The sequence below is a fragment of the Vicugna pacos genome, chromosome 4 (assembly GCF_048564905.1).
Source record: "Vicugna pacos chromosome 4, VicPac4, whole genome shotgun sequence".
In the NCBI taxonomy this organism is placed as follows: Eukaryota; Metazoa; Chordata; class Mammalia; order Artiodactyla; family Camelidae; genus Vicugna; species Vicugna pacos.
In genome coordinates, this window is record NC_132990.1 from 59,288,436 (window position 1) to 59,301,145 (window position 12,710).

Here is a 12,710-nt window from a genome sequence, read left to right on the forward strand (position 1 = left end):
GGTGCTGGGGATGTCACCCACAACGTCATACACGGGCCTGGCTGTTCACGTTTTCAGCATCTCAGTTGAATGACAAGCATGGTTGATACTGCACATGCTGCGGTATTTGTTCATAACATCTTCCCGGTTCTCGGCTGAAACATACTGACACCAGCTGGTAGACAGTGTTGCAGAAGTGGGGCCAGAGGCATGGAAGAGAGTCTCCCGGGTAGGGCTGGGGGCGAGCGGAGCACACACAGCGGAGTGTTCCTGTGATGCTGCTTGTCTAATCCTCCGGATGGACAGAGGGCAGTTTTGTACAAAAAAAGCCTCAGGGATAAGAAACCTTGTGTTCTCGTTTAATTGGTAGGTTTGGTTTTCCTTAATGATACATGTCGTGTCTTACTATCAAGGGCATCTTTGACTTGATAAGATACCAAATTATTATACTTACATGCTATATATATAATGTATGTAAAAATATTTTACAGATGAGGAAGCTAAGACACAATAATGTGAATTAACTTGCCCCAAATCCCACAGCTAGTAAGTGGCAGAACCACGATTTTATCTTGAATGTCGTTGATTCAGGGGCTAAACACTCAGTTAATCATTGCACTACACTATTCTTCGTGTTCATGCAGCTGGTTGAGGAAGGTTTTTGCAGCCCTGTTTACTCAATTAGCCAACCAACTGATTCATCGGGTGCCCCACACACTGGGGACAGGTCCAGCGGTGAGCAAGAACTTGGAGCAATCCTTGCGGAATATGTAACTTAACAAGGGAATAGGTCTTAATTGCATAACCATAGGAATAAGTGTAAAGGTTAAAAAAAGAAGTTTCTTCTGTGTAGCACAGGGAACTATGTTCAATATCTTGTAATAACCTTTAATGAAAAAAATATGAAAATGAATATATATGTATATGCATGGCGGGGACATTGTACTGTACACCGGAAATTGACACATTGTAATTGACTGTATACTTCAATAAAAAAATTTTTTTTTAATTTAAAAATATTTTTTAAAAAGATGCAACTATGCACTCACAGGAAGGGAAACTATGCAGTGCTATTAAAATGTGAAATGAGGGGCCCTTTTATAAGCTGGGAAATCAGATAAGGCTTTGAGCTAAAGGTAAACAGGCAAAGAGGATGCAGGGCGGAGCATCCCAGGAAGGGGAAACAGCATGTGAAAAGGGTGTTATGGCAGAAAGACAGCGCTTTCCCAAACAGGAAAGAAGCCAGAGTGTGGCTGGTGACTGTGTGCGTGTATGTGGGGTCAGAGTGTTAGGAGATAAAGGTAGAGACTTAGAGTGGGGTAAGATCACACACAGCCCTGCATCCATGTTAAGGATGTAAGACTTCATCCTGAAAGCAACATGCTTCCCCAGAGGTTCAGGGTCCGTGTATCTTGTCCCCTAGCTCTAATTCTATGTCAGTCAGTCTGAAACTGTCCCAAAGGCTAATTCACGGTCTGTGGACAGGAATAATTTTTCTGAAAGCCCTTGATAAGCAGCTGTACATGGATAAGGTACAATGATTTCCCCTGCTATTCAAAACAGCTCGCTTTGCTCTCTCTGATGGTGAAACTCCAAGTAAGATGAAACTTGCCCATAAATAAGGGATCTAAAGCCAAATTTCGATATGGCAATAGGACTCCTCCAACAAAATACCCCAGGCTGGGTAGCTTGTAAACAGCAGAAACTTCTTTCTCACAGTTCCGGAGGCTGGAAGTCCAAGATCAGGGGAGGGCCCTCTTCTGGGCTGCAGACTTCTTGCATCCTTACCTGACAGAATAAAGCTCTGTGAGATCTTTTTTATTAGGGCGCTAATCCCTTTCATAAGGGCTCCACCCTCAGGACCTAATCACCCCCCAAAACTCCCCCTACTAATACCATTACCTTTGAGGGTTAGGATTTCAACGTATGAATTGGAGGAGGGAGAGTTAAACAGACATTCAGACCACAGCAGTGGTTCTCTAGATTTGTAAATTATTTTGTGTAAAAGGATAGTTGAAACAAAGTTTATTTGTCTATAAGCAAACAGGTGGCATAGGTGTATGCAATGTAGCGAGACCGTATATATTAAATGTACCATAATTAATTCGAAGATGCATTTTTTTCCAACTGAAATTAGGGTGTGTCTGAGAACTGAAGGCATGTCACATATTAACTGTCAGCATTTTTCTTTCTTAATAATAACCTTACCATTGACAGTATCTCAGATTCAATGAAGTAAAGGGTAGCAATTCCGAGAAGCAGATCCTAAGACAGGTATAGGGGTTTATATAATTTGTTGAGGGTGCTCTTTCCAAAAAGCCTGTAAGGGAGGGAGTGAAGCAGCAGAGGGAAAAGGGACAGAATCAAGCAAGGTCTCAGGTCAAGGCTAGCCTCTGATCCGTAGGAAGCGGGCTCTGGAGCACAAACCCCAAGATAGATTTACCCCCAAATTAGTCACTGACTACAGGCTGCCTTTAGAGGGGTCATAACCTCCTGGGCAAAGGGCTCCCATCAACTGCGGGTAATTCTCAGGAGAAGGGAGCCATTATCAGCCAATAGCCACAACAACTGGGGGCTGGGGACCTCCCCTTGGTGTAGGAATTTGGGGGACATTACAGCGTCCGCTCTAGGTGAGACTGTGTGATTTGCAAGTCCTCAATAGTCTGCTCAGAGTGGACTTACCACCAAGTGTCCTAGGGCTGCTTCTTCCAGGTGCCCTGAGGATGAGGCGACCAGGTGCTGTCAGAAGCCACACACGCCACAGGCTCAGAGCACTTCTGAACTATATGTAGCAGGTCTAGCTCCCAAAGGACTCCACTGACTCTTAACACCTGGGCAGGGTGGGGGAGAGAGGCAGACCAGAGGTGAAACCATAAAGTGGGGCGTATCTTCTCTGTCCCCTGCCCTACCTTTATAGAATCTCGTTTCAGATCCTAAAATCCTTTTCTCTTACCCTCTTCACTACCGCATTGCTTCTACTTGATCTCTAACTCTGAAATGCTCTCAGGATGTTTCCCTCTCCAAGCACCCCTACCCCTCTAAGAAACTTACTTTTAAAAAAAGCGTTACGAATTTGCTGTGTTACCACCTGGGTATATTTACATTTTAAAGACCACTGGGAGCCAATACTGTTTACCATAAGGAAATGAATAACTGTTGGTGTAATTTAAGGCATCGGGACTCCTGTAAATTGTTCAACATGGATGAATTCCTCATACAAACTACAAGCATAGGGTGACAATAAGAAAACTGAGAAAAGTCAGGAAACATCTAGTTCTGCTCTCATCAAGCCAGGCTGTTACTCTTAGCTAATTCTTCCTCTCCCCCCCTGTCTCTTGGCATTCTCTGCACAACAGAGTAGCTGGTGGGCATTCCCAAGGTGCATCAAGGGAGTAGACAAGGATGCAGTCATTCCTGTATATTAATCTCCTCCATCGCAGTGATAACAGACAGTCACAGCAATGACACAACCAATAATTACTGAATGTTTTCTAGGTGTCAAGCTCCTTTTAATCCCCAAGCCTTGTAAAAGAAGTTGTCAGTGGCCTTTCTGGTTACCAAGAGCTAAACCTCAACCTTGGGATCCTTTTTCACCTGGATTGGCTGGAGTACACATTACAGCTGACCCAGAAATGAATACTCAAAAGATGAGAAAAAAAATAATTTGACCAATGCATTCTTTCATAGACTTAGCCTTGGGGGGGCTCTGGATCAGCTAAAGAGGATGCAATGACCAAACAGAAGGAAAGGATCTGAAAGGGAACTTAGAGACCACAGAATTCCAACTTTCTCATCACACAGATGAAAAAATTTCATCCCAGGTAAAGTAAATTGCTCAAAGCCACAGACTTCCAAGAATATGATTTGCGGGTGTGTGTGACACCCTTATAAAGGCAGGTGCCAATGAGGACTTTGCTAGGTTTAAGTCAAGGGATCTTAATATGAAAATGCAAATTTAACAATAGCTGTAGTTAATAAAGCTAGCAACGAATAAGGATTTTAAGATGGAGAATGTCTTCTATATGGTGCACATTCATTTGCTGAGAGTAGATATCAATCACTCTGAACTCGCGTCTTGAGTAGCTGATGAGAAGTGCAACCACCACCTCGCCGAGGTGTGTTCCCAAGGGTGGGCACCCGTGATCAGGCGCACATCCAGTAGAACATCTTGGCGGGAACTGTGGGGAGAGCGGTTTCTATACCCAAATTGTTCTTTACTATTTCAAGAAAGGCCTCCTTCTTTATTTCTCTAGTATTTCTTACCTGCCCGAACTTAGTCTGTCAATGATTTGTGAATGATGGTGTGCAGCCCACCGGTCACCTCCGACACTTAATTTTTGGTCTGACCCTACCCTATTTGGGGTGAAATATCATCATCTTTATGAAAGGCAAGAAAATACTGAACAGTTAAAAAACTTCGGTCTCTTTGAGTGTCTATAGGATGAAAAATCTTTATTGCTCATTGTACTAGAAGCTGTTGGAGGATATAAAAGAAGTTAAACAAAAGAATTAATTCAGTTCATATGTTCTGAGAGACTACAGTCTGGCTGAAACGTGGAAATGAAAACATAATCGTCCTCATCACCATCACTGTTACCTTTGAACCCTTGTTATGGACCAGGCCCCATGCAAAACACTTCATGTACATTATTTCATTTAATACTTGCATCCACCTTCCAAAGGTACCCATTATAGCCGGGTTTACAGACAGGAATACTGAGTCCCAGAGAGGCCTCAGCCCGGCAGTGGTTGAGTCACAACTATGAACCCAGGTCTTTCTGACTTTAGAGCCTGTCATTCTTCTCCCAGTGCCCTCATAGGAATGCTTTAAAGCAAAACACGGTGATTCATTGGCTATCTGATTAACAGGGGCCGAACTGGCCCCGACATGGTGGAGACCTATTCTTGGCTGCTGCTGCTCATTCTGCTTGGCTTTGGATTCAGTAGACCAAGTTCTCACCCTCCTAATGGGACCTGTGTGGGAACTGATTGCAGACTTGTAAAGCCTTGCACCTGTGCCTTGTTATTGTGTTAAAGACAAGCTGGAGAATCATGTGGACAGCTTTGCGCCCTCCTGTGCGCCTAGTTTGTAGGTAATAAATGTATTATATTTGAGCATGTTCTCTTTCCTCCTTCCAAAGCTGCATTTCTAGGTTGGAATAGAAATGAATTCCTGGCCTGACTTGAACTCTTAGGGTTTCCTGTGTGAGTCTGGGCAGAAGCCATCCATGCAGCCATTCCTCCATCTAGTAGTTACCACGCTGCTACTACATGCTTGGTAATGTCCTCGGGACTGTTCACACAAGGATGGAAAGCCACAGCCTTTGTTTTAGGAAGCTAAGTCTCATTGGAGACAGACACAGGGTTGCCAGATTTAGCAAGTAAAAAATAAAGGACACCCAGTTAAATATTGCACGGGACAGACTTAACACTAAAAAAATTATCCATGGTTTATCTGAAATTCCAATTTGGCTAGGCACTGTGTATTTTATCTGGTAACCGAGACAGACATAGAAATCTACCACTCCCCACAAAAGATGTTGGCTGTAATGGTTGTGCACCCACTGCTCCAGAGACACACAAGAGAGGGCATGCCTTCCCTGTCTGGGAAAACCCAGGGAGGCATCACGTGACTGTGTGGCCCATTTGAAGGAATGGTATGTTTGCTGGATGATTGTGAGTCAGATTTGACAGGCAGAGGTGCGGGGGGGGGGGAATTTTCAGATGCAGGGAAGAGTAGAGAGTTTGAGATAATGCCAGGGGCAGGCAAGGGCAATGGGAGAAGGGCTAACATAAACACGAGGGCCAGATCATGGATGGAGAACTTTGGCAGAAAGATGAATGATTCACAACTTCATTCTGCCATCAGTAGGAAACCATTCAGTTTACACTTTTTCTTCTTACTGTTTCATGTAATGAGACTTTGGCTAAGGAATGTTTCCCACCATGGAGGCCATGGACCAATGTTACTGTGAGGGATAATTTCAGGTAGTAATTTCTGATGACTTGGGGTAGCTTGGGGAAGGCAGCGTGAAATAGCCTTGACTCACGCAGGGAGCGTGTTCTTTTTTTCCAATTTAAAACTCTTATTTTTATGTGTACACTTCTTAAAAAATTAATGGGCTTTAGTGGGGGGAAGGTATAGCTCAGTGGTAGAGCACATGCTTAGAATGTATGACGAGGTCTTGGGTTCAATCCCTGGTACCTCCATTAAACAAACAAACCAACCAACCAACCTAATTAACCCCCCCCAAAACCCCCCAAAGAAGCAAAAACAAAAAACAAAAAAATTAATGGACTTTATTTTTTAGAGCAGTTTTAGGTTTAAGAGACACTAAGTGGAGGTGGGAGGGTGTAGCTCAGTGGTAGAGCACATGCTTAGCAGGCATGAGGTCCTGGGTTCAGTCCCCAGTACCTCCATTAAATAAACAAATAAGTAAACCTAATTACCCCCCCCACCAAAACAAAAACAAACAAACAATAAAACCCCAAAGAACAAAAACAAAACCAAAAAATTAATAGGCTTTATTTTTTAGGGCAGTTTTAAGTTTAGGAGACATTAAAGAAAGTCTTAATTTGGTGCTATTTTATCTTTACCACCTCTCTAATATAGTCATTCTTCCTCTTGGAAGAAAGAGACCCCCCCCACAAAAAAAAGGGAGGAGAAGGGAATGGAGAAGAAAGGGGGGAGGGGAGGGGAGTAGGGAGCATTAAGCCTTCGAGTCTGTGACAAGCCTCATGCCGAGTTTCATCACTGAATCTTTTTCTTTCAATGTATTCGCTTATAAAGGCCTCTTCTACTTCTGAGCCCAACACCCCTCTTCTGCTTAAGGTGTGTTGATAAAGAGATTTGTTGCAAAATAAATGTACTCATATAAAACAAGTGAATAGCGTAAGTGGGTGATAATAAAAGTGGCATGCAAATGACTAAAGCTTGGAAAACTCAGGGCTAAGGAATCCTGCCTGAGGTTGCATTCTCACCCGGAGGCAAGTTCCCACCCAGCCTTTCAGGAGCTGATGGAGGAGTTTTCCAGAGAAAAGCCCCATTGTTTTTAGGAGGATGAATAAGGCTCACCTGGGGGATTTATAGAACTCTAGCACAGCCGGCCTTTTGTATCCAAGGGTTCTGCAAACCAGCTGCAGACTGAAAATATTTTTTTGTAAAAAGGTCGGGAGGGTATAGTTAAGTGATAGAGCACATGCTTAGCATGCACAAGGTCCTGGGTTCAATCCCCAGTACCGCTTTCAAAAATAAAGAAAGAAATAAACCTGTTTACCTCAAAAAAGGAAAAAAAAAAATAGTCACCTAGAAAATGTAAAAAAAAAAAAAAAAGAAAATTAAAAAAAATTTTTTAAAAAATCTAGAACGTTCCAAAAAGTAAAACTTGAATTTGCCACATGAAAGCAACTATTCACATAGCATTTACATTGTATTTACACCTATTCGCATAGTACTAGATATTATAAGTAATCTAGAGATGATTTAAAATATCCAGGATGGTGTGTGTAGGTTATCTGCAAATACTTCACCATTTTATATAAGGGACTTGAGCATCCATGGATTCTGGCATCCAAAGGAGGTTCTGGAATTAATCCACCACAGATACCGAGGGACAGCTCTATTACTGATACAGGTTTGCTTGAGGGTTAAATGAAATAGTATGTGAAATTCATGAGGCTCATTATTGATCAAAAGAGCTGCAGATTTTTTTGGTCATTCTTCTTTGGTGCTAATGCCTCGTTGATGTTTGTAATTAATCCTTTGATGCACTTTACCAGTGGTGCTCACATGTGAGTGTGTACCAAAATAATCTGGATTCTTCCCACAAACCCCCCACCCCTACCCCACCCAGTGTCTGATTCAGGAGGCCTGGAGGCAGGGGTGTGAGAACATTGCTAACAAGTCCCCAGGTGATGCCTCTGGTCCCAGAACCTCACTTTGAGAACCCCTGTACCGGGTCACCTCTGATGAAGATAAAACCCTTATAGCAAAGGTTTTCAGTCGTGACTCCCCAGAACCCACAGTGAGGAATGTATTTTACATCATGACCCTAGTATAAACATACATGTAACTAAACGAGTTTTGTGAAATAAGACTTAATGTTAACTTCTGTAAATGCACTCCAATTTTTTGTTTTAAGAAAATGCTGAACCGTGACATTGCATTTTATGAATCATTATTGAGTCATATCTCAGCTAGAAAACACTGTTAGTGCTTGATAGCCATTGTGTTGGTAGAAATGCACACCTCCGCATTAGATAACATGGCAAAAATGAAGCGACATCTCATTCTCTGTTCCTCTCACAATAGAAGGGCCATTATCAAAGGGGGGATCCCTCTTCTACTCTCGGGCAAGAGAAATCATGGAGAGACCTTGGCTGCTGAAAGGGAGATGGAGAAGACGTTGGTTTGCAGGGAACTGTCTGGGGCTCTGACATGTATCCTGTTATACTGCTGACAGGGAGAGCAGGACTGAAATAATAACGAAGAAAATGAAACATCTTCCTGCTCCAACATGCAACGACGCTACAGAACGTAAAACATCCATGTCACATCTGGGCATGGAACTCATTCCCCACCCTGCTCGTCCTCTCTAAAGACGCTTTCCAGAGGCCAGAAGTTGACTCATTACAGGTAGTCCTTGACTTTCGTTGGCCTAATGTGTGCATAGTCCATGTTTGTGCACACAACTCCATCTTTCCATTGCCGCCTGCCGTATAATGATTTCCCAGCCATCTTCTCTACAGCACCTGTGCTCTGGGGATGGGTAGAGGCCTTAACCAAGGTGATGGGAATGAGAGGCTGGAGCCTGGGGCCTGGGTCCCATTACTGGAGTGCTTGCACCTCGACAAACGTTTCCTCGAGCAACAGAATACAAAGAAACCACAAGGGACTGAAAATAGCTGCACACATGCGCAGTTGGGGTATTAATGAACAAGAAGCAAAAAGGACACAAACTGCCATTTCTGAGGTGCTGAGAGCAAAAGCAGGGTGCTGTGCATGAGCCCTGCACAAAGCACCACCAAGGGGGTGGGCAGGCCACCTAAGCTACACCTCCTGTCTGACCTATGGACCTGCCCCGATCCTCACCCCATTTAAAGAACCACCTTGCCTTCCACTCAGGAGTGAGCAAAGACAACTGCTTCTTGTTTTCACTCCGTTGTGCTGCAGCACGAGTCCCAGTAAAGCCTTGCCTGAATTCCTCACCTGGCCTCTTAACAATTTCTTTTGATTAAAGAGTCCAAGGACTCAGATCGGTAACAGGAATATTCGCTCCCCTGTACTAGCGCAAGTGCTGGTCTAGGCCAAGGGTCTCCATCTGGCCCACAGCTCCCTGGCCACATCCTTTGCCCTTCCAGCAGCCTGGCCCTCTAGGACGGGCTAGCTCCAAGCTGAGATCCCTGCCATGGAAATCTTGTCTGCCTCGCTCGGGTATCACCTGGGCTCCAGAATGGCACGTCTGGGGAATGCGGGAGGGTGACAGGTCCAAGACCCCCCGGACTCTCGCTTTGGTGGAGAGAGGAACTCCTTTTCCTCTGTCCTGGTACACCTGGGTCCAAAGATTTAAAGATTAGAGGCCATAAAACCTTCCATCCTTGCTCTGCTGCTGAGGTCAGGCTGGTGAGAAAGAGAAATAACAGGGTTGATTTTGTTCAAGCAAACAAGCAGTGAGATCCCTCAAAAACAAGGCACAGCCTTCTCAACCCCCACTGAAAAAGAAAAAGCCGGGTTCCCCTCTTGGGGGATGTGGAGCCAAAAGACCCAACCCAGGCAAAGAGCAGGAGGAAGGGCTTTTCACTTGCAGTAGGTAAGGAGAACACCGGCGGTCTTTCCCAGAGCAGCCTCTCCGCGAACAGCAAAGCTGGGGAAGTTTTAGGCTAAGGTTACCTGCATGTGCATCAAGGGGCCTGAGCAGAGGCGACGTCAGCATGGTACAGGTGCAAAGCCCTCCAGAGTCCAAGGTTTAGTTGATTGAAGTCTCGAGGGTCAGAAAAGGTCAACGTCACCATTCCTTAGGTTCTGACCGGTCTGAGGTCTTAGCACATAGTTACCCTCTTCCACCTGAGTGGGGGGAGGGGCGTAGTTCCCGCAGAACTCAAAGATGTATCAGACTGTTATCTACATCCCTTGAGGAGGAACCAGGACTTGATTTTATCTGTACCGAGGTTGCTATTCATTCCTTTGTTTCCTTCAGATCATTAATTACTGAGACCTGTTCAAGGGCAAGCATTGTGTGGCCAGGTTTAGATCACAAAATGCTTTAGGCCAAAATGGCTTTTCTTAAGTCAGAAATTGTATCTGGTTCGTTTCCTCCAGGGACCCCCTGCCCTAGCCTGTCTGCTTATAGCATCACCTGCAATACTTCAGATTTTTATTAACAAAGGGAAAAAAAAAAACTTTCTTGGAACCAAAACGCTCTTGTAATCTCCACGTCCCAGTCTGTTTAACTTTGTGACCTGTAATTTTCATAAAAGTCTTCCTCATTCTTAAGCCCTCAGGTCAACAGTCATTTCATGGGGAAGTGAAGTGCTCGGTAACTTCCGGCCTCGGTTAAATCTAGGTCAAATAGGGATGCCCTGTGCTTACCAAGCATAGTGCTTCTCCTCGGCAGTCCTGTCAGAGAGGCATTTATTTTTTTTAAATAAACTTTTAATTTTGGAATCATTTTGGATTCACAGGAAAGGTACAGAGATTGTAAAAAGAGTTCCTGGATACCTCTCACCCAGTCCCTGGATGCTAATCAGTTACCATGGATGTGTCAAATTAACCACCGCTGGTACGTTACTGTGGACTAAACTCCAGATTTTATTTACACTTCACCCTTTTTTTCCACTTATGTCCTTTTTCGGCTCTGGGCTCTAATTTAGGGTACCACGTTGCATTCAGTTTCATGTTTCCTGGGTCTCCTCTGGCCTGTGCATTGGGCTGGACACCAGAGAATTACAGTAAGAGAACACGCTCCCTTCCTATGGGAGAATCCCAGGCTAACCATCCTAAAAGTCAAGATAAGCAACTCGAGGTTAGACAGAGATCGAGAGAGCTCTATGCTCCCTGCTGGAGTCCTCTTGTTTGTTCTTTCCTAAGGAAGCAAGCATCGATTAACTGATACTGATACAAAGGGCTGAAATCGAGTTATCATTCAGAATAAATAAAATAGCCTTTTTGCGACAGTTTGCTTAGGGACTTGGGTTCCCTGAATTTACCCTTTTGCTATGGCACTACCATTGAATTGGAAGATCAAGGAGCCTGAACGCTCCAGGTGCATGTTATCTCACATTTTAATGTCTCCGAAATCCAGATGCATCTGACGAGTGGCACCTCACAGTCATGGTTGACAAGGGGCAGGTCTGACAGAGTTGTCATTGCCTGTGTAGGCAGACTTGGCCAGGGCTGTTCAGGTGGAGTCACTTGAATCAATTTAGGAGCATCATGGATGCCATGTAGGTTGAGTTTAATTGCAGTTTCAAATGTCTTTTAAAAGAATACACCGTCAGCAGTGAAATGAAAAGTTTACTGAGGATGCAAAAAAGTGTGAACACACCACAGGAGGATCCACAATGGGGACGAATGAGGGACTAGTCATTGTTGGAGGCAAGACCGCAGATCCCTATTTTCTCGGAATGGAGCAACCCAGGGCTTTACAGGATCCAGGCAGGGAGGAAACCCACAGGCAGATAAAAGTGGTACACACTGTGTTACTGATCAACATGAAAATGAGATACTTCATCACGTGTCAGAGCAGTCAGTGCACCTGAAGGTAGAAGAAATTCCAATAAATTCTCTAGAAGAGATGAAGGAGATTTGAAAACCTTGGATTCCTTGGGGCAAACTTGAGCAAGTCATTTAACTAGATTCTTGTCTGTTTTATTCTCTGGAAGAAAATAGGGCTAAAAGTAGTACCTCATTTGTAAGTAGCAGTGGGCTGGAGCTGCATCTTAACCAGCTCACAGGAGCCTTTTACGCACATCTTTCCCCAAACACGTTCAGCGATGTCACGTTGGTAACTTGAAATCTACCAAGGAGTTACACCACAGAAATCGACAGTCACTACAAACCAGAACTTTTTTCCTCCCAGAGAACCAGTTAAACATTTACCAGCACATGGCTACTTATAGAATTGTTGCAAAGGTTAAATGAGCTGATGAATGCAAGGGGCTTGGTGCATTGCCTAGCTCACAGTAAGTATTTACATATGTAAGCGTAGCTGTATATCTGAGCTTTTATCCAGTAATTTTGCTGTAAGTTGTTACTTTATTTTAAAATCTGTTTTTGTAGGGGACATGATATTTTAAGTCTTTCCAGCCTCTTGCCCTCCTGGGATTCCTGCCACCCCACCCCTATAGTTGGAGCAGGATCGTTTTTCCATTGTGATCCTGCCACCTGGCTAGAAACTTTCCTGAAGGAATCACCTGGTCAGTCTCTTGAATGGAAGAGATAATGCATGCTTGAGAGTTATTGGCAGGAGCTACTTTCCAGAAGGAGGATGGGGAAGTGAAGAACACCTATTTATAGCAACAGAAAGGATGATTCAGATGAAAAGAGAAAAGCAAAGGACAGAAATACTCAGAAGTATCCTGGGTGCCCCATGTCCCTTTTTCCCTTGTTTCTGATCCCATATGAAGTCTGGCTATACCTCTGCCTTCGGGGGTCTATGAATCAAGTTTTATTTTAAGTGCCTGCAACAGTGCTTGGCACAGAGTAGGTACTCAATAAATATCCGTGGAATGAT

The 12,710-nt window shown here is 44.1% G+C and overlaps 1 long non-coding RNA gene across 1 annotated transcript; it reads right to left on the reverse strand.

The window, feature by feature from the left end:
* Positions 1 to 979: 979 nt before the first annotated feature.
* Positions 980 to 3,648, reverse strand: LOC140695883 (uncharacterized). Its single transcript, XR_012071721.1, has 4 exons — positions 3,574 to 3,648; positions 2,662 to 2,810; positions 2,183 to 2,299; positions 980 to 1,762 (listed from the first exon to the last, which is right to left on the reverse strand). It is a non-coding gene; the product is annotated as an uncharacterized lncRNA (long non-coding RNA).
* Positions 3,649 to 12,710: the final 9,062 nt, after the last annotated feature.